This window comes from Antechinus flavipes, chromosome 4, assembly GCF_016432865.1.
Source record: "Antechinus flavipes isolate AdamAnt ecotype Samford, QLD, Australia chromosome 4, AdamAnt_v2, whole genome shotgun sequence".
Lineage (NCBI taxonomy): Eukaryota > Metazoa > Chordata > Mammalia > Dasyuromorphia > Dasyuridae > Antechinus > Antechinus flavipes.
In genome coordinates this window covers 242,881,306-242,904,270 of record NC_067401.1, presented here as the reverse complement: position 1 = coordinate 242,904,270, position 22,965 = coordinate 242,881,306, and positions in this window count along the sequence as shown.

The window sequence follows — 22,965 nt, the reverse complement described above, 5'->3', positions numbered from 1 at the left end:
CTCCCATCAGGTTGCCTCTCAGCTGATTGATCATGTCTGAGTACTGAACTTCTAAAGAACTCTCTGGGTGTAACATTGGCTGCCTTTATGCCCCAAGTCTTTTTTGCCTGGGGCCATGGAGTAGAGCCCTGCTTCCCATTTCCCTGATCGCTTACCAAAAGGGATCCTGTCTTCCCATGTTCACATCTTGAAAAGTCTGCATCATAGCTTGGATATAAAAGGTATTTGTGCCCACTTTGGCACAGTGTCTTGTGATCTCCTCTAAAGGAGCACCCTTGTGTAGTCCTAGTATAATTCCTCGACAAACCTCATTAGCATTTTCCTTAGCAAGTTGTCTTATAATTTATGTTGCTACATTTTCAGCAATAGTTCATATGACAGTTGTCTGCACACATCCCATGAAATCAGCAAAGGGTTCATTTGTACCTTGCATTATTTTTGTGAAGGCTCCCCCTCTATCTTGTCTTTCTGGGAAGGTGTCCCATGCTTTAATAGCAGCAGAAGTAATTTGCTCATATGCTGTCAAAGGGTAATTAAAAGTGCAGATTAATTACTAAAGTGTCTACATAAGGACCTACACCTGCTAGTTGGTCAAAGGTGACAACATATTCTAAGAACTGTTTCTTCAGTTTTGTAATGTTCAATTGGTTGCTTTCCCACTATTTCCCACATATCTGGTTCTAATTTTTCTTCCTTAAATAGCCAAGGAAAAGTGCACTCTAATGTATCTAAGAATCCAGTGATCTGCTTCCAAATAACCAACAAACTTTGCTTTTTTTATTAATCTATGCATTCTACACACTTCCCTTGGGGTGGGGGAGGCTTTTTTCTTAGTATTTGCTCCATTTCAGCTGAAAAATGATAGTGATTAGTTTATCCCTTACCAAAGTTTTCTGCTTGTCTATTTTTATACTCACCCTATTTCCAGGTCACAGGGACTTCTCCACTGAACTTACAATCACGTCAGTTGAGCGGCTGGATGTAGGGCCTCACATCTAGGGCCTCAAAATGTAGTGTGCTTCTTTTGGTGCCCCACATTTAGAGACACCAAAATTAATATTCAGGCTGGCTCTCTGGAGGGTCTCAGGATAGGCCTTGGTCTTTAGGTAGAGAAGTGATGAAGGCAGGACAGCCACTACGAGGCTGGTCAAAGAAGGAGTCCCCAATCTTCTCTGTATCTGTGGCTGAGACTCTTCTGTATCTGTGGCTGAGAGAGTTTTCTGTGTCTGAGTCTCCTTTAAATACTTCAGTACGAATCCACTGAGCATGCACCAATTGCCCATTACATCACCATGGCATTAAGTATATGTTTAGAAAACCATTATCTCACACTGAGTAGATGTTTAACTATAAGCACCCTGCTGTCCTTGATTCAAGTACACCTTTTCAGAGTTCTGGACCTCTACAGTCTTGGGTAATCCTGATTGTGACTCCTCGATATTTGAATTATTTCCTTCTGGCTTCTTGCAATATTTTCCTCATGATTTTATAATTCTGAAATTTAGCTACAATGTTCCTTAGAGTTTTCATTTGGGGTTGTTTTTCAGGAAGTAATTGGTGAATTCTTTCAATGGTTATTTTACCCTCTGGTTCTAGGACATGCAGACAGTTTTCCTTGATGATTTCCTGTAAAATGATGTTTAGGTTCTTTTTTTCATCTTGTTTTTCAAGAAGTCTAATGATCCTTACATTGTCTCTCCTAGATCTAGTTCCAGGCCAGTTATTTTTCCAAAGAAGTATTTTACATTTTCTTCTAATTTTTCTTTTTTTTTTCTTTTTGGTTTTGTTTGAGTGATTCTTGAATTATCATTGAGTCATTCACTTCCATTTATTCAATTCTAGTTTTTAGTGAATCATTTTTTTCAGTTAGTTTTTTATTTCCTTTTGCATTTGGCCAATTGAACTTTTAAATAAGATGTTTTGTTCATTGGATTGTTTTTCCATTTCATAAATTCTGTTTTTCAATGAATTGGTTTCTTTTCCATAATTATTTTGTAAGGAGTTATATGCTTTTTCCATTTCATCAAATCGATTATGTAAAGAATTGTTTCTTGTTTCTATTTTGGCACATATAATTTTAGGGAGTTTTCTTCAGATAATTTCAGTTTTTTCTTGTCCAAACTCTCTTATCAAGTTCTCATTTCCTTTCCCTATTTTTCTTCTAATTCTCTTTTAAGATCCTTTTAAATCTTTCCAAGAGAAACTTGTGAAATGGAGACCAACTTATGCAAACTTTGGGGCTTCATCTGGAGATGATTTGTCTTTAGGATCCTCAAGTTATGAAGTCTGTTCTCTTTCTCAAAACAAAACAAAACAAAACTCTCTATGTTCAGTATTCTTTTTGCTTTTTTGCTCATTTTTTAAAGATTGAGTTCTGCTTTTAAGGCAAAGAGAGGGCAGCCACTTTAAGTTGCCCTAGGGCTAGTGCTGGTAACTGACTTTGATACTGAGTAGGCATGACCTATCTAGCATTTCTTTCTGGGGTTCAGAGGCTCATTATTTGCTTTTTGTATTTGCTTAGGGTGTTTCACATCTAATCTGTTATTGACTGTCTTGTAACCAGGACAGAGTAGCCTAAAAGCCCCCCAATAGATTCCTAGGTATGGGATGCCACAAAGCTCTGGTTCTCTGCCCCGGGATTCTGTTGCTGCTTCTGCCCTCAATAGTCTCTCCCCCTGCTCAATTGAAACAGATCTTTTTCTGAAGTTCTTCCAAAGTATCTTCTTCTAGAAATGTGTTGCACTCTAAATGTTTGTGGATTCTGTCACTCCAAAACCAGTTCAGAGGCTTGATCTGGTGTTGATCTGAAGGAGACTAGGAAGAGCTCAGATAAAGATGCATCTACTTTCCACATCTAAGCTTTACCCCCAATTGTAAATAGTAGGAACAAAGTCAGATAGATAGTACAATAGATAGAGCACTCAGCTAGTAATCAGGCAGTTTCTTCTTCCTGAGTTCAAATTTAGCCTCAGACACTCAGTAGCTGTGTGACCTAAGGTAAATCATTAAACTTGTTTGCTTCAATTTCCTCATCTTTAAAATGTACTGGAAAAGACAATGGCAAACTATTCCAGTATATTTGCCAAGAAAACCCCAAATGGGGTCACACAGTGTCAGGCATGACTGAAACTTTTGAACAACAACAACAAAGTAGGAACTGATTAAATGATTTTTTTTTGCATTGTAATTAAATTTGCAACACAACTCCCCAAAGTCTCAAGAGTATCCTGCATGTTGTATAGGGTATATGCTAAATGAAAAGTTTGCATCAATACTTCCATTGTGGGCTAACATTTATAGGGAGGTAGGTGATAGGAAAGACATAAACTTGGGGCATACAGAATCTTGGGGCAGACACCAGTCTGAGACATGTAGTGACTAACTGTATCAGTGACATTCTGACACATCAATTGTCATCTACTCCCTTATGTTGTAATATATGCTCTTTTAGATCCAAAACCTGGCCAAAATGCATGACACATACAACATTCTTTCATTTAAAAAAAAAATTCCTTACAGAACATAATGTTCTAAAGTGATTCCTCCTATTTGGTTTCCATTCACTATGAAAAGTAATTGGAAAGTATTTATGAAAGAAATAAAAAACTTTGTTATTAAAAAAAAGTGTCTAATCACAAAAGCAGCCAATTTAAACAGATCACAGAACTTAAAAGATCTTTTATATGAAAAGTTCATTAAAATCTTACCTAAGAAACATTTGAAAAGTTTAGTATGTACTTGTTTGTTCTTGCACTTATTATATCTTTATTTCTGATGATTACATTGCTTCATTGAAATAGAATCTCCTTCATCCTGATGGAATGTAAGTGCAAAGGTAGGTACTATTTTTAAATTTTTTTCTTTATATCTTATATTTTCAGTGTTTTAATCTTTATTATACTAAAATAAATTCAGGCTCTTACAACAATGAAACTTGTTTCTATTTTCTTTGGCAATGTGTTGATTTTTGTGGAATTAGTATATGTGAATTGCTAACCCTAAGAAGAATCAGGTAATCATATCAAATACCATAGACTTAGAAATTCCCAGATTCATAGATTTAAGGTTAAAAGGAATTTCATAGGATATATAATCCCATTTCTTTCCAGATGAGTAAGATGAATAGCAGAAATTTGACTTGTCCATGAATACACAGATTGTATTAACAGAGCAAAAAAAAAAAAATTCAATTTCTGAATTGTTCCTAGAAAGGTAGCTCTCTTTTAATTGTGATGATACCTCTTCACTATCTTCTCCAGGGGTTCTCAAACTTTTTAAAGAGGGGGCCAGTTCACTGTCCCTCAAAGTGTTGGAGGGATGGACTATAGTAAAAACAAAACCTTTGTTTTGTGGGTCTTTAAATAAAGAAACTTCATAGCCCTGGGTGAGGGGAACAAACGTCCTCAGCTGCCACATCTGACCAGCAGGTCGTAGTTTGAGGACCCCTGTTAGCCTGATGGTCAAGATAACTATCATGGCCCCTCATATAAACAATAAAGGTAGGAAAAGGATAAACAAAAAGTGTCACATTGTTTACTGAATAGTTTTCAAAACTGAAAAAAATAATGGCATACAAATAATAAATGCAAACTGCTTTTGCATTCTTATTTATCCTTCACTTCAGAAACAGATAATTGTTCTTTATCTTTGAGCTATTCAAATTCGACACTTTGAACATCCCAACTCTATTACTCATAGAAATATTGTGTGCAAGAGTTGGAAGGACCCAGAGACTTATCAAATTCCATCCCTTCATTTTACAGCCAAAAATAAAATAAAAAGAGATAAGAAATGTTCTCAAGATCACACAATTAAATAATGCTAGTATCAAGACCAGAAAGAAAATATTTTGTCTCTCTGAGCCAAAGTTCTGTCCATTTTGTCAAGAAGCCACCATCTCAGACCTTGTGGTGTGCTCTTTCCCCTCTGTCAGGTTGCTATATAAAACTTAAAATTCCATAATAAGCAGATGATTAAACACTAAGGAAAAAAAGTCTTCTGGGAAAACATACGTGATATTTTCTTTTTCTCAACAATTCAAGAAATTTTAAAAAACCTTTTGTTCTCTGAGATTCCATTTAAATTTTCATATTTTCCCAGTTATCATCTGAATGAATTTCTTAAAAAACAAGAATATCAATCTAAATTTAGAACCCATAAATTGAATGGTATTGGAATCATAAAATTTGAGTCATCCAATAAATCCTTGTGGGGTTTAATTCAAGGATTTCCTCCTTAGTCCTATTTCACATTCAAATAATGTCTCTTAAGTGAATTACAACATCATTGATCACATATATGCAATTTATTGAATATAAAATCTGGACTTGGCTTATGTGTGCAGTTGTTCAAAAATGAGAAACAATCTTTGCTGACTCAATTCAACATTTGATGCAAAGAAAGACAATGAGGAGCATAGTAGGAAATATTGATCCCAGTGGTTTCTGCTACCTCTACTATATTTGGCCATGATATTTAATAACTTATATTGAAATTCCAACAAAAAGCTTTGTTGAAAGATTCCTTAAATCTAAGACTCCACTAAAAGCTCAGTACTAGAAACTGTAAATCCTCAAAAGTCTATATGCACTGACACTGTGTTCATTCCATGCCAGCATCTCCTTGTTGGAGCCAAAGACTCAGAATCACAGAAGCTCATATTTGAAAGGTTTCACAAAAGTCTCCAGTCCAACCCATATCTGAATAGTAATCTTTCCTATAACATTTTCAAAAATGATCATACAGGTTATATTTTAAAACTTTAAGTGAAGGGAGCAGCTAAGTGATACAAAGAGTAGAGTGCTAGAACTCAGAAAAATCTTGAGTTCAAATTCTGTCTCAAATACTTATCAGCAATGTGACCTACAAATCACTTAAACCCCTATGTGTGTCAGTTTCCTTACCTGTAAAATGAGAAGTTCTATTTGATGGCTTGAAAGTTCACTTTCATCCCTAAATCTATTATTCTATGACTTACTACCAGCTTGATAGTAAAGTAGTCTTGACACTTCACTGGGGTTCATTTCCCATTTATAAAACATGGAAAAGCAGATTTGATGGCCTCCAAGTTCTTTTCCAACTCTAAATTGATGATATTAAGAACTTTTTTTTCCTTCTATGGAATTTCATTTTTGAAAGCTCTGTTTCCCAGGAAGTTTTCTGTTATTCTGAAATTTAAATCTACCTACCTACAATGTGTAAGATTTCTTTGGGTTTGAAGTGTAACAAATCTAATCTAAATCTAACTTCTTTCCTATTCTGACTCTTCAGTTTCTTAAACAATTATTATGTTCTGTTATTGCCAAAGTCATAATTTTGGGAAAATTTCATGGAGGAAACATTTGCCTTGCTTCTACTACCCCATTACGATGGAATAGACAAGGGACTGAGTAGCTCATATTTTCACCATGGAAAGGTCAACATTTTGCAACTTTTCTTCTTAGAGAATTGCTAGGGAACTATCTGAGTAATGTCAGAGCCATGATTTGAATCCAGGTCTACCTGGCAAGATTTTTTTCCTACCTTGGATATTGTAAGCACTTAAAATCTTTGCTGAATTTTTTGAAGTCCAGAGTTATTTTACGCTTCCTCCAGGATGTTTTTTTTTCCTTCTTTCTATTAAATAACTGACCAGGTAGAACCACTCTTCCCAACTGATAAAATGGAAAGATCACTAGCTATGGAATCAGAAGTTGTGTGTATTCTATGCTTATTTTGTGTCATCAACTGTTATGGGCCAGAACTTGAAATGAAGGCTGCCTCCAGAGACCCCAAGCAAACCCCAACAAGAGAACATTATATTTTAAAGAGAATATTACATTTTGGTGCCAGAACGTGGCACCAAGAAACTGCATTGGTGGCCCAGAAATTAGGGTGAGTACAAAAATAGACAAGGAAACTTTGTTAAGGGCTAAAGTAGTGCTCCAGCTAAAATGGGACAGATGTTTAGAAAACAGCCTTCTTTTCCTCTTCAAGGAAAATGTGTCAAAAGCTTGGTCAGACTAATAAAAAATCAAGGTTTAATTGTTACTTGGTGGCACATCATTGAACTTTTAGAAATTGTACAAAATATATCTCCTTGGTTCTCTAAGGAAAAAGGATTGTATCTAGAGGAGTGGAAATTAGTAGGAGAGAAACTATGTCAATACTACAATGATTATGGACCTGACTCAATTTCCAAAGAAACACTTTATACATATAATTTAATATAACTGGCTTTAGGAAATTATATAATTTATAGAATAAGGAAAAAGAAGAAAGAGCAGGAGGGGGAGGATCCAAATAAACTAGGTGAAAAGCATGAAGAGTCAGATAAGAATGGAGTTAAGTACAATTCTGAGTGTAGTACTTCACAGCAGAAGCCATTAGGACATTCCCCATGACCTCACCTACTTCCCTCAATTAACCCTTCATGGATAGAGGGAGAAGAGGGGCAGAGGCAGTAACACAATCAGCACCACCTATGAAGCAAACTATGACAAAATTACAAAAAGCACTGGTTAAGGCAAAAAAAGGAGAGGATATATCTGATTTAATAAATGCATACCCTATGATTGAAGAGCTTGACTTTTCAGATCAACAAAGGAGAAGATACACTCCTTTTGATCTAGAAAAAATTAAGGATTTGAAAAAGGGTTGCACTCTTTATGGGGCTACATTGTCTTATGTTAAAATGTTACTAGAGAATTTGGCTTATGAAATCTTAACCCCTAGTGATTGGAAATCCATAAGAAGGACATGTTTAGAACATGGACAAAACTTATTGTGGCTTTCTGAATATAGTGAATTATGCAGGCTAGAAGCCCAGTGCAAAAAGCAAACTGGAGTTAATGTATACGTCACCTTTGACCAACTATCAGGTTAAGGTCAGTATGCAGACAATTCAACACATATTAATTACCCCATAGCAGCTTATGAACAAATTGCTACTGCTGCTATTAAAGCTTGGGGTTCCTTTCCAGGAAAAGATCGAGGGGAAGCCTTCATAAAAGTAGAGCAAGGTCCCAATGAACCCTTTGCTGATTTTGTGGGATGTCTGCAAACAGCTGTCACAAGAACTATTGGAGAAAATGCAGCTACAAGAATTATAAGACAACTACCTAGGGAAAATGCTAATGAGATTTACAGAAGAATTATATGGAGACTACACAAAGATGCTCCTTTAGAGGAGATTATAAGACCCTGTGCCACAGTGGGCACAAATGCTTATTATACCCAGACTATGATGAACATGGGAAGACAGGGTCCCTCTTGGCAAGGGACTTCTAGAGAAAATTGTCAATGTTTTCAGTGTGGAAAAATTGGACATCTGAGAGCTTAATGCAGGCAAAGAGACAGAGTGAGAAGACAGGGTGAGAGAAGACCTAAAATCCTATGTCCAAAATGCAACCTAGGTTTCCACTGGACCTCAGAATGTAGATTGATCCAGGGAAATGAGAGTCAGGGCCCAGCTCTAAGTCCTCAATAAAAAGACAGGAGGGGCATGGCTGCCAAGGTTACATCTTTAGAAGTTGAGGACTCTGATGAAATCAATCAGTTGAAAAGCAATCAGATGGTACAAAGGGATTACATGATCAATAACCAGAAAAGCAATTATATGGGAAAAAGGGATTGCAATTAGGGAGAATACAGGCTTTTTAACCCAAAAGAAGGGTAGTGTCCAGTGCAAGCAGCTCTAATGTAATTACCAGGTGATGAGAAGAAATTTAGAAAGTGGTAAATAGAAGGAACCAGATAGATTAACTGCTTGGGAGAAAGGGTTTGCTTATATTTCTACAGATGGAGAAGGAATCAGATGGGTGGTAATAGGGACCTGGAGAGAGACAGAAAAAGAGAAAAACCTTGAAACAAAGGAGAAGATCTAAAAACAAAATCTGCAGGGATCATTGGATTCCCTAACATAAGATGAGACTATTGCAGGACTTCAAAACTTGCAGGAATTATTGGATTCCTGGCACATAAAGTAATGGATGATAGATTCCTTTTGGACTATTTCTAGGACTTATAGACATGTATAATTTCCTCATGTTGATTCATGTTATTTGTTACATCACTACTAGCCTATGTTACTATGTGCTTATGTAATTTAGGTAATTATGTGTAATACCTCCCATGTTGATGGATTTATGTATACCTGTTTTAAGAGTGAAACCCTTCAGAAACCCATGAATCTGATTTGATTTCCCATTTCCTTTGGTGTTTTCATCTCCTTTCTTGAGAAGTCAGGGAGATCAAGATCACTTATGTTCTAAAAACAAAAGAAAGCAGAAGATGTTATGGGCCAGAACTTGATATGAAGGCTGCCTCCAGAGACTCCAAGAAAATCCCAACAAGAGAATTTTAAGGAGAATATTACATCAGTCAACAAATATTTATAAGCACCCATGTGCCAACCACTGTGCAAAGCTCTGGAGACACAAAGAGAGGCAAAAAGCAATGCCTGTCCTCAAGAAGCTCATAATTTAAAAAGAAATACAACATACAAACAATGATGTACAACCAAGTTACATGCAGAATAAACTCGTAATAATCAATAGAGAAAGAGTAGTATAATTTGAATGGATTGGGAAAGATTTCTGGAAAAGGTAGGATTGCAGGTGAAACTTGAAAAAAGTCTGAAAGGAAAGAGAGAGTTGAGGAAGGGGAGCATTTCAGGCATGAATAATAGCCAAAAAAATACCCAAGCTAGGAAATGGAGTATCTTGTTGAAAGAATAGCCAGGAAATCAGTGTCACTGGATGCTTTACATTGTGATGGGATGGGAAAGATGTAAGGTATAAGAAGACTGAAAAGGTGGGAGAGAGTAGTTTATTAAAGACTTCAAATGCTAAAATATTTTATATTTTAAATTAGAGGTAGTAAGAAGATACTGGAATATATTTAGAAAGGGGTCAGGAGATGATGACATGGTTAGACTTTCCATTTACCAGAGTGGAGGATGTAATAGAAAAGGAAATTTTTTGGCAGAAAAACTTTTGACAAGTCACTTAACTTACCCAGGTCCTTCTTCATCTGTAAAATGAGAAAGCTGGACTGCATAATCTCTCATATCTATGATCTACTTAAATGTCATTTCCAGTTCTTTACAGAATAAGGAGAGCTAGAGGTATTAGAGATAACTTAATCTAATCTCTTCATTCTATAGGTGAAGAAACTGTGTCCCAGAGAGTAAAATGCTGAGCCTAAATTCTCATATATGATAAGAAGAGAATGTGAAAAGAGCTCAATCATTTGAATCCAAATCCAATGTTTTGTCATGTACAAAAAGGCAGAAAAGACATGATAATTTCAGAGTACACTATCAATCTCTAGAAAATTCTACATTTTTCTAGAAAAAGCCCCATTGCATAAAATTAGGAAGAGTATTGGTATGTATTTTTCAGCTTTATGGAAAAATATCAGTTTTGATCAAGAAAAACAAATACAATGCAAATTCTAAAATAATATAATATTATGAAATTTAATTTTATGTTAATGTAGTTTTGTTTATCAAAATAACATGCACAGTGTGCAGAAAATACCTAGCAGAATACCAGCATTTTCTGGTATCTATCTAGCTATCTTTGTGAATATATGTGTATGCATGCATATGTTTTATATATATATTGTTTTTTAAACATATATGTAAGGGTGTATATATATATATATATGTATACACACACACACACACACACACACACACACACACATATATATGCATACAGCAAAGTCTTCTGGAATACTATCAATTTTTTATAAGTAAAATAGCTTTTTTATTACCACAGATTGAAAACCATTAATCCACTTTTATTTTGAGCCTTTTGTGTACTTACAACTCTTAAATCTCCAGAATTCTTTATTTGAAAGGAGATATAATTAATTTTGTTATTTAAAGTAAAACAAACAACCCTGCCTCATTATCTTGCCTCCCCCACCAAACAACAATAAAGTATCATATTAGAAAACTACCTACAAAAAATCTACAACATCCATTTCTGCTCAGTTTTGTTCTCTTTTATTCTGTCATCTTTGGCAATGGGACAACGCTTGCCTTTCAAATTATAACTTGCTTAATAGAATACCATATGGCTCAAATCAACATTGTAGAAATGTTTCCACCTAGACACATTTCCTCCATTGATTCCATTCCACGTACCAGTTTTAAATAATGCAGAAAATTAATTTCTTACAGAAGATTTAATTGGCATAAGAGGAAAGTAAAGAAGTAGATGGGGGAACAAGAGAGGTCAGGAAAGCATTCTGAGTTTAGTTATTGTGTCTCTGAAATGATCTAAATAATAAAAAAAATCTGTATTTAAAATTGGAAGGGATGTTCGATATTAACTCATCCATATAATTATTTTATAAATGAAGAAGCTAAATTTGATAGAATGACCAACTCAAGGTTACATAAGTGATAAGCACCACAGTTATCCATGTTAAAAAGCATTTCTTAAGTGCCTTCTATGTGCCAATCAATATTTTCAGCTTTTTACTAATATTAACTCACTTCATCTTCACAACCACTCTGAAAAGTGGCTATTATAATCATCCTGATTTTATAGATGACAAAATTGTTGCAGAAAGTTTGCCCAAGGTCTTGCCTAGATCACGCAGCTATTAATTGTCTGAAGTCACATACACATTTGAAGAGTGAGTCTTCCTCACTCCAGTCCAAGGCTTTATATCTATTGTGTCACTCCTAGGTATGAAGTGTTAAACCCATATCCTCTGTCTTGAAAAAGAAAGATTTTTCCATTTAGTCATGAATCATCTGCTGATGTTAATTGGTGTCTACTTAACAAGCAACTTCAGAAAGATCATGAGAGATGCCATAGTAAAGCCTACCTGAATGGGAATTTGGGTGTTTGGAGGGTCTTGAGCAATTGAGCCCTTTATATGGACAAAGGCAACATAGTACAGTGGGGAAAGTGGTACCTCTGGAATCAGAGAATTCTGTTTCATATCCCTATATATAGTACAAACTACCTGAGAAATATAAAACAGTTACATGCAGTTTCCTGGGCTTCCTTTTCTTTATCTATATAATAAGGAATTATGCCAGATGAATACCAAGATCCCTAAAGCTCTAAAATTCTTTGAGTTTTTTGAGCAGCCTTGTCCCCAGGTAATATATTATTGCCTTAGTCAGTTAATCAAAATTTTTTGGGACTCATAGCAGGTATGTCCACGCAAAATTCCTCTCAAGTTGACATCTCCTATAAGCAGAGCTCCCAGAAGATAAGACTCAAAGTCATTCTCTCATTGCATCCCCACTCTCTTATCTCTAATAAGATTCACTCATAAACACTAGGTTTAAAACTATCCAGACTTAACAAAGAATTCATAATTATCATCTAGTAATCTCACCAATCTACCTTAAATAAAGGAGTAAAGATATTTAAATTAGCCTAGACTATTACCCGGAATATTTAAGATTGTAGCAGAGTCAGTTGTACACTGGAATTAGCTCATACTTGGATTCATCTTTTATTTCAGTCAACTTCAATACCTTGTGACCCCATTTGGGTTTTCTTGGCAAAAATATTGGAGTGTTTTTCCATTCCCTTCTCCAGCTCATTAAGCAGTTGAGGAAACTGAGGCAAACAGGGCTTAGTAATTTACCCAGGGTCACACAGTTTGCAAGTATCTGAGGTCAGATTTGAACTCAGTTCTTCCTGCCTTCAGGTATGACACTCTATTCCTTGTACCATCTAACTGTCCCAAATATCTGCCTCTTTTTACCTGGGACCCTGTAGTTAAATTTTCATTGTGAATATTTATAAAATATTAAGTCTTGATTTTATCATTTTGTGGCTCAAGAAAGTAATGCAGAAAATGTCAATGTGAATGAAACTTGGATAAATGATTATTAAGCATTTACCAACACATCCCTGGGAGCTGATGTCCTCCCATAGGAAGCCCCTAAGGATGTGTGATCATTTGTCAGACAAAAACTTGTCTTGCAGTTTCCTCTCAATCAGAAGTAGAAATAATCCAGGAAAAAAAGAAAATAGGCAGCTAAGTGTAGCCATGGAAAGAGCACTGGGCTTAGAGTCATAAAGACTCATTTTAAGACATTTGCTTCATTTCTTTCCTCATTTGTAACATGAGCTGGAAAAGAAAATGGCATCTATGCCAAGAAAATTCCAACTGAGGTCACAAAGAGCTGGATACCACTAAATTGACAATAACGCAGGGGTGATCCTAGATGTCCCAACTGTGATAGGGACATTTTCTATATTCAAGGTCTTGTAAAGACAAAAAGAAAAATAAAATAGTTGCTGTTCTAAAATAATTTGTCTTTTAATGAAAAATAAGAAACTTCCCTAGCTATGCTCTCAAATTATATTTCCTTTTCCTTTCCTACTAATTAGCACAATAAAATAATTTAGAAGTTGTTCGTTATTCATTTCTAAGGACCAATGATATCACGAGGTGATGACTTGACTTGCATTTGAATTGGATTTAAGTGATGCTGAGTTGCACAAAGTCATCAACCTTATACTTCCAGTTATTGATGTCCAGTAGCACAACAAAAGACAGGATAATTGATGATGTCCTCAGGATGACCTTTGTGGCTTCAATGTCTGACCAAGCTCTAAGAACTCCATGGTGCCTGCTCCAGCCTTCATAGATGTTGGAACAAATTATTCTTACCCACCCATTCCACCAGAAGTTTTCAAAATTTTGATATAGACATCTCCCTAACTCATCAATTGTTTTGGGCCCTATCAGTTATCCTCAACCTGGTTTAGTCTATTTACCAAGATGGTTTATTTGAGTATAAACATTGAACATTCTATAACTTCTTGAAGCCACAGGTGAGAGGAAAGTAAAATGAGGACACAAAAATGAATGAACAACTCTGAAAAGAGTTTGACAAGTCCTTACATCAAAGATGCTAGCCCTCCCTGAACACCTCCTTATATACTCATGGAAGAGGTAGCAAGTGCATGGAAGAGATTAAACTTTGAAGGAAAAGGATTTTAACAGGTCAAAATGAACAGATAGGGCTCAGAGAAATGGGTAAAGGTAGGAAAAAGAAGGGCAAGATCACAGAATAAGTACATGAAGGGGATGAGTATGAGATAAGGTTAAATGGATTGAAACTGTATTAGCTAATTACCAATTAGCTAAATTGGTCAGGCTAAGAAGATTGTATTTTTTCTTATAAATAATTTTTAAATCCAAAAGTATTTGGAGCTTATTGGAGAAAGAAGTCCCCAATTTTGGTAAACTAGATTAACACACACACACACACACACACACACACACACACACACACACTGCCAAAAAAAGTTATCAGAGTTCCAAGATAATCATTTACTAAATGTTTAACTTTGAATAAGTCACAAGTATAAACTTGGAATAATAGTGTATTTACTATCTCACAGAGTTCTTGAAAATAATAAATGCAAAATTTTTATGGATATATTTAATGGATTATAAAATAATGCAAATGAAAATTAACATTAATGAACATGTTGATAAAAGAGTTGATATAACTTCCTGAAGCATGCTTCTTATGTCTTTCAATATAAAAGAAGTGCTCTCTTCTTGCTGACTAAATCCTAATGTCTAGCTTTAAAATAATTTATAAAAGAAAGATTACATTTTGATTTTCATTTGTTAGTAGCATTTACTTGTACTATGTGAAAAGCAAATGAAGTATTAGTTTTCACTAAGATTAGGCCATGTGTACAAAAATGCACTCTTTTTCTAGTCAGGGAATGGTTGAATAAGTTATGACATATGAATATAATGGAATACTAATGTTCTCTAAGAAATGATGAGCACGATGGTTTCAGAAAATTCTGGAAAGACTTAGTGTGAACTGGCTGAGTGGTGAGTATAATCAAGAGAACATTGTACTTAGTAACAAGATTATGTTATATTAAGTCAACTGTGATGATTTGAGTCTTCTCAGCAATGTGGCGATTCAAGACAATTCTAATAGACTTAAAATGGAAAATGCCATAAACTTCAGAGAGAATTACAGAAATTGAATGTGGATCAAAGTATAGTATTTTCATCTTTTTTGCCTCTTTTTTATCATGGCTTTTCCCCTTTTTGTCTGATTTTTCTTGCACAATATGACAAATATGGAAATATGTTTAAAAGAACTGTACATGTTTAATATATCATATTGCTTGCTATTTTGGGGAGAGGGGAGGTAAGGGACAGAGGAAGAAAAATTTGTAATACAAAATATTACAAAATGAATGTTGAAAACTATCTTTACATGTATTTGAAAAGATAAAATAATATTGAAGGAAAAATGCTTGGTCCAGTTATGCTTCTCTGAGGACAGAGTCCATTTTCTTTCTCCTCGACCCCAACCCCTTCACATTCTTCCCTTTTTTTCAGAAACTTATACATACCATTTCATATATACTTATAGATAGCTATTATATTTGACCTAAGTCTTCATCTCTATTCTAAAAACACCCACTTCCTTCTATGGATCTTTTTATGTCATGATTTGAGGCCCTTCACTGAACTGCTTACCTCCTTCTAGATACTTCTTCCTAATGTCTTTCCTAAAAGACAATTAAATGGTACAGTGGATTAAGTGCTAGCCTCAAAGTTAAAAAGGCTTGACTTCAGATTCTACTTCAGATATTTACTTGCTTTGTGACCTTATGCCAGTCACTTAATCTCTTTTCGTCTTAGTTTCCTCATCTCTAAAGTGGGGATAATAATAGCACCAGTTTCTTAGGATTGTTGTGAGAACCAAATGAGACAGTACATCTAAAGCATTTTGCTAACCTTTAAGTACTGTATAAATGAAAAGCATTACTTATCAATATTTCAGATGTGACCTAGCCAATGCATGTAGGCAAGTTTTACCTGAAACTTATCTAGAACATAGGAAGGTATTATAATATAATGTTTGTTGTTATTATTGTCATAATTTGTCAATTTTTTCTGACTCGTCAATGATGAAGGGAGCCCTAAACTCTCTCATTGTCTCTTGGACTTTGGGGTGAAAGCTTGGGAAACTCCCTCAGAGAAACTCTCCCTCCCCAGGGAATCAAGATAAAGTGGTTTCATTCTGTTATCTGGGGGGAACTAGCTGAGTCCAGGCCCACTCCTACGTATCCCTAGCTGGAGATCAAGATTTCTATTTAACTCTATTGAGTTGGAGATTAGTCTAGGCTTACTCAGTCAATTCCAAGATTCTCTATTCTGCTCCCAGCCCCCACCAAGAGCTGCCCATAAAACAAGCTTCCTTCAGCTCAATCCCTTGCAGAGGGCCAAAATCATGCCAAGGACCCTCTCTCTTCCCTTGGGATAGCTGCAACCCTCTGCCTGCTGAAAAGACATTCTCTTTCAGCATTACTTCCTCTTTATTTTTCCCACCTATTTCCTTAACAGGACCTATTCACTTTCTCTGCTAGAGGATTTCTCTGCTAGATCTTTACTTCTCTGTTAGAACCTGCCACTAAAGAATCAGTCTGCAAAAACTGACCTCTCAGTTCTAATAATAAACTTCTTTTGCCAGTTTAACTTTTTAAGTTCTTAAATGCATTTATGAAGGACCTGCACTGACCAGAAGGGGGTTCCCACAACTCCCTGCCCTGTGCCGAATCTCATCAATCATGACCCCAAAGATACTGAAGTGATTTGTCATTTTCTTATCCTTATTTTATACATGAGGAAACTGAATTAAACAGGGTTAAGTGACTTGCCCAGAGACACACAAGTAGTAAGTATCTGAGACTAGGTCTTACACTTCCCTCCAAGTCTTATACTTTTTCTACTGTGCCACTTATATGATTTATTTTTTTTAAAATTCATTACTTACCATAAATAACTATTGATAATATTAATAGATCAATAGATAGATAGATACTGATAAATAATAAGTTCTAAGAGCTTAATCCTAGTAGAAAAGCATGAATGATCTCTTAATTGAATACAGACTAACTCTGCTATAAAGAATGTCGACATCCCCTATTGTCACTATAGGGAGAGAATATGACTCTGTTGTTCATTATGCTGTTTTGTCTTAAATACAGGGGTTAAATCCAAATTAGGTACTTAGATATAGTCCATATAATCTTTAAGTCTCCTTATCCCAATTTGGACCCTCACAGATTCCAATGGAAAGATGTAAAATCTATTTTAAATCTATCAAAGTTCACAAGATCTTCCTCCAGACAGATTGGGGAATAAGATCTCATCCAAATCTAATCCAAAGAATCTTTTTGCCCTTGCTCCCAGTTGATTTGTACTTAGGGATGTATTGGAAAGTCATGCTCACTTGGATTTCTGAACTCTTCATATCTCTGCTAACAGAATGATGTTATTTTTGACTTACAGGATTTGATTAGATCTTTCAGTCAACAGAGGCAGACTTTTTGTCAGATAACATTTCACTTCATCAAAAGACTTTCAAAAACTTTTTCATACTTAGAATAAGGTCTGTGGTTAAAAATTGATTAGACATTTTATCACTTTAAATAGGATGAACTTATTTAATTAAAGATATAGCAACCAATCCTATCTTTACATAGATCAAAAGTTATGAGATAACTCTGTCCTAAAATGTATATTTTAAAAAATGAATCACCCAGTGATGGTAAATATAAACCGACCCATATTTGCAAAATCCATATATTCAAAAATTTTGCAAAATACTCCTTCACATTATTATAATGTAACAACCAGTGAACATTGGCAATCAACACTTTTATATAGATTGAAGAATTTTTATCACTTCCTGGGCAGGAATATACAGTTTTTTTCACTAGAAAAGCTTTTTTTTTTTTCACAAGAAAACTATCACTTTGTTTTTTTAATCGTTGGGTGTTACAAACATTAGAATAATTAGAATAATGTGTAAAATTTATGAGATACATTTAATGAACAATCATCTACCCTAATTAAGACTAACTTTGAAGAATAACTGAAAACAGTGCATAATCCAATAAAATCCCTTTTTTACCAGTGATATTTCTTATTGTAACAAATTTTTCTTTGTAATTATAGGATTATATGAAAATTGGTTTTCATTCCCTGAACATATATAACTGACATAAGGAACAATAGCCACCTTGGGAATATCCTGGCTGTAAACCCACCCCCAAAGGAAAAAAAAATCTACCCAGATAATCTACAAAATAAGTCATTTTCAACAAGATAATTGAGAACTGCTGTTCACAAAATATGCATATCTAATAATTTATTTATTATTATATCTAATAATGTATACACACACATATATATGCACACACATATGTGTGTGTGTGTGTGTGTGTGTACACACATATATGTATGTATATATATTAATCAAGACAAAATAGACAAACCAAGAGAGGACTTTTGAGGGGTTGAATACAAGCTCTATTGAGAACTGATAAATAAAAAGTTTTTTAAATTACATCCAGTTCCTGGAACTACATTGTTTTAATTCATACCAAAAAAATCCTCCAGATTTGACGTTTAACAAGAAAATAGGAAATGAGTTGGGGATATTCATATGTTAATGAAACTCAATATATTATTCAATAGAAAAATATAATGGAAAAATGTTATTGATCTGGAAAATGGCTTGAAATGCTTGTTACTTCAAACTTCATAGATGATTTCCATATTCATGTCTATATTAGTCCTGCCAGAGAACGATGAAAGGGAGAAAAGAAAAAAATGTGAATGGATAGGGGAGAACAGGAAAGGTGGATGTGCTTCAGGGACTTGAATATTACATCATGCATATTCAAGAGATGAACTCATTCTGAAAGATAGACCATCATGGCATGTCTTCTCATTAATTATATATTCCACTCTGGAAAGTTTTTTTTTTAATTATATAGTGCTTTTTTCATATTCCTTCAGAGTATTTGCCAGGTCAGAATTGATGTAAAATTACAGTTGAAAGTTCTTCTAAGAGAAATGCCATATTTCCATTTATGCATAGTTGTCTAACTATTTACCAGTTGTGTCTCAGTTACTTAATAATATGATTCCACTTAACAGTGAAAATAATGAATTAATATTTTGAAAAATACTACTAAAGAAGAAAATTCATTTTGGTCTTTTTAAAAGGTTTCCTATGTGAAAGGGCTTTTCACATTGGGTTCAAGCTTTATTTATACTATGGTCATCAAGGAAAAGTTCATTTGGTTAGGTTGCCTGATTGATATTGAGATGAACTCCTTCCTTTGCTCAAGTATGTTACAACCATTAATACAGGTTTTTAAAGAAATTATCTCTGAGATCTTAAGGAAAGTATTTCCTGAAGGCAGATAATATACCATATCTAGTTGTTAAAATATCTTTAGGTTGTGAGGCAAAAAAAAGATCAAAGTGCTACTATTTTCTGGGAATATTATCTCCCAAACTCTCCTGATTGCAGAGAAAGGAACCAATTGATTGAAATTTTAGAACAATATTTAAAAATGTCAGGCAGACATAGGCAGATTGTATGAACAGTAAGTGTATATCTGTACACACATATGTACATACATTATATATACATACAATATTATATGCTATATAGCATATTTTGATATGGTGTGATTGAATATGACATATGCTATAAGGTAACATAGCATAATCCAAAATAATATAATGTGACATGATATAACATAACAAAATTTAACATGCAGCTGGGTGGTACAGTGAATGATGAAGTGCTGTGCCTCAGGTCAGAAGAACTCTTCTTCCTATGTTCAAATCTGGCCTCAAATACTCACTAATTCTGGGACACTGTAAGTCTTTTTGTCTCAGTTTTTATGTCTGCAAAAATGAGCTGTTGAAGGAAATGGCAAATCACTCCAGTTTTTTTGCCCTAAAAAACTCCAAATGGGGTCACAAAGAGTTAGAAACAACTGAAATGATTGAAATACAAGAAATAGAATAAATTGTAATACAATGTGATGTGATATAATGCATGACGACATTTTATAACAAGATAATATATAATATCTAGTAAGATAATAAATAATAAAATATAAATAATATAGAATAAGTATATAAAATAAAAACAATAATTATATAATATAATATAAATTTTATTTTTTGTAAATTGTGGTGATTGTAAAGACACCTGTATATAAAAAATTCTAAAGTGTGGTAGTAGGATTTTAGTGGTGAGTTGTACAGTTTTATTAGTTGCCAAGTTTCAATTACCAATCATACGAGTGAATGTAGAATTAAGGAAGCATGTAGAGTTAAGGAAGTTTGAAATAAGAAATATATCATGTATTACAATGATTCTTTCCTTATTATTTATACTATCCCTGCATTTCATTGTCATACATTGGGGAGATAGAAGAGGGAGGAATTACATTTTCACTTTACCCCTACCCCAATCCTAGTGTGTTTTATGATGGAACAAACGATAGTGATAAACAAAAAATAAGATTTTCTTTAGCACTTCATATATGAATTAAGATAAATAACTGAGTTTGCCTCTGATTCTCATTCCCAAAGGAGATTAACTGGCAAGGGTGGCAATGGGCAACTTAATCAATCTTATGAAACTTATCAGCAATTGCTCAACATAAAATTATTCAATACATGTAGATCCTAAATGGATGTTTGTTGGATGTTGAACAAAAACGACTGATAATCCGAAGATATACATTCTGGTCCTCCATCTCACACATTAGTCATGCAATATTATGACACAACTTTTCTGAAGTTCAATTTTTTTTTCTGTAAAATGAGGGACTAATCTATATAGTTTCTTTTTTTTCTTTTTTAATATCTTTTTATTTTTCCAAATACATGCAAAGATAGTTTTCAACATTCACCTTTGCAAAACCTTGAGTTCCAAATTTTTCTCCCTCTCTCTTATGTTCCTCCCTCCCCTAGACAACAAGCAATCCATTATAAGTTCAACATTCATAATTCTTCTAAACATATTCACATATTCATCATGCTACACCCTAGACTATATATTTTCTAAGGCTCATTCTATCTCTAAAACACTAGGATCCTAACCTATCTGATGTCCTTGCCCTTCCAACCGTGGTGGGGGTGTGTGTGATTCTTTGATTATATAATTAAGGATTGGGGAGAAGAAAATGATGTTTTCCCTTTTGTGATCTTAGGTCAGAGCTAGGAAGAAAGTCACCAGATATCCTTTATGTTAGCATGCATTTTTTAAAATCACTTTTAACTGACTCCTTGGAAAATGTTTTCCTCATTGTAATATGTGATCCAAGTGTCAAATTAAAATTATTCTGACTAAGGTTTTGTCTACACAATGCCAAACATCCAGATGAAAAGTGAAAAACCCAATCAATCATATGGATGTTTTCAAAAGTCTAGATATTTGGCATTGTGTAATAGAACATCTGGATTATTGACCAAACTTTTCATCTTTAATCCAGATGTGTTGGCATCATGTAGCCACAGTCTAAAGGGTGAATCCTAAGTTTTGACTTCTCCTGTTTGGGGAAGCAAGAGCCTTGAGTACTAAAAATGGATTAACTATTTGAATTAAATCTTGATAAGTTGCTTATTTGCTCAATGTAATTTTTAGCATGAAATTTAAAGATGAAACATATTTTAAAAATCATTAAGACCAGTAGTCTCATTTCATTGGTGAGAGTGCTGAGGCCTAAGGAGGCAAAATGACTTGTCTCAGATCACATAAGTAGTAAGAGGAACTAAGATTTGAATCTAGATGTTCTAACTCCAAATTTAGTGCCTTGCTCCTAAATATTTTCCATGAAAGTTATTTTGTACTTTTATTTTCTCACATACATATGTAGCAATATCATACACCATTCCCAACAAGAAATACACAATACTAATTGTTAAAGTTGCTTTAAAATGCCAAGGGAGTCATGATTTTACTTGTATATCTACTTCTTCCATTGATGCCAAACTTTAAATGGTCTTCATGAGTTGTAGTAGCCAAAAAAAAAATTCATAATCTGATGATCAAGCTTCCATCAAACACATTTTTACATTTTTTCTAAGTTAATACTCAGATGTTAACATTAATATTAACATTAATATCTACATTTATTATTTATATGTGGTTATTTATTATTATAGATTATTATAATTTTATGTTATATTTATTTGAAATAAGAAAACTGAGTTTAAAGTGTTTAAATGATTATATCTCAGGAATACATCATTTCAAGCAGAAATGATAGGTGTTTATTTAGGCCTAGTTAGAAATTATGCAAGTTATATATGACTTCAAATAAAAAATAAATATGTATGTATATATAAATAGATATCTATCTATCTCTATATCTAGCTATATACATAGATATACAGATATGAGTACAATTCTTTTGAAGAAAAAATTTTTCTATGTAGAGGTCACTCAACCCATGAAGAGTGATCTTATTAAGAGTTATTCTTAGTCAAAGAATCATAGAATGTTAAAGCTGAAACAGGCTCTAGACATCATCCAGTCTAAACCGTCTATTTTATAGATAAAGAAATTGAGGGGGAAAAAAGGTAAATGACTTGTCAGTAGTGACAAAAAGTTGGAATTCAAACTTGTAATTGAACCAAACAGGTCTCCTAAAACATGTGGCTACTGCTTGACCAAAGACTAAGATAGAATTTTAAGCCTTATATAGACCATGATACATATTTTTTATAACAGATCATTATAGAATTCATATTAGTATCAAATGCTTAGTTTATCAATTAAATAGTTTATTTAGCACCTCCTACATGCAAAGTTTTATGTTTAGAGCTCATAGACACCAATATAATAGTTTTTACCTTCACAGACTCTTTCTTTTGCATGTTTTTATTACTTTGCAAAATTATTCTAGTATAAATTCTTGCTGCAATGATGGAAAAGAATCTAGCCATACTTCTTTCTAGTCATAGAACAGTTTTGTTCATTGAAAGTTTGAGGCAAAGGAAGAACAAACTCATTATAAAAAAAATCTCCCTGGAGTCAGTTATCCATTTCAGATTGCCAAATGATGTTTTTTTTTCACTTCCAGACAGCATAATACCATTTAAAAATATGTACATTTCATTTTCAATTCA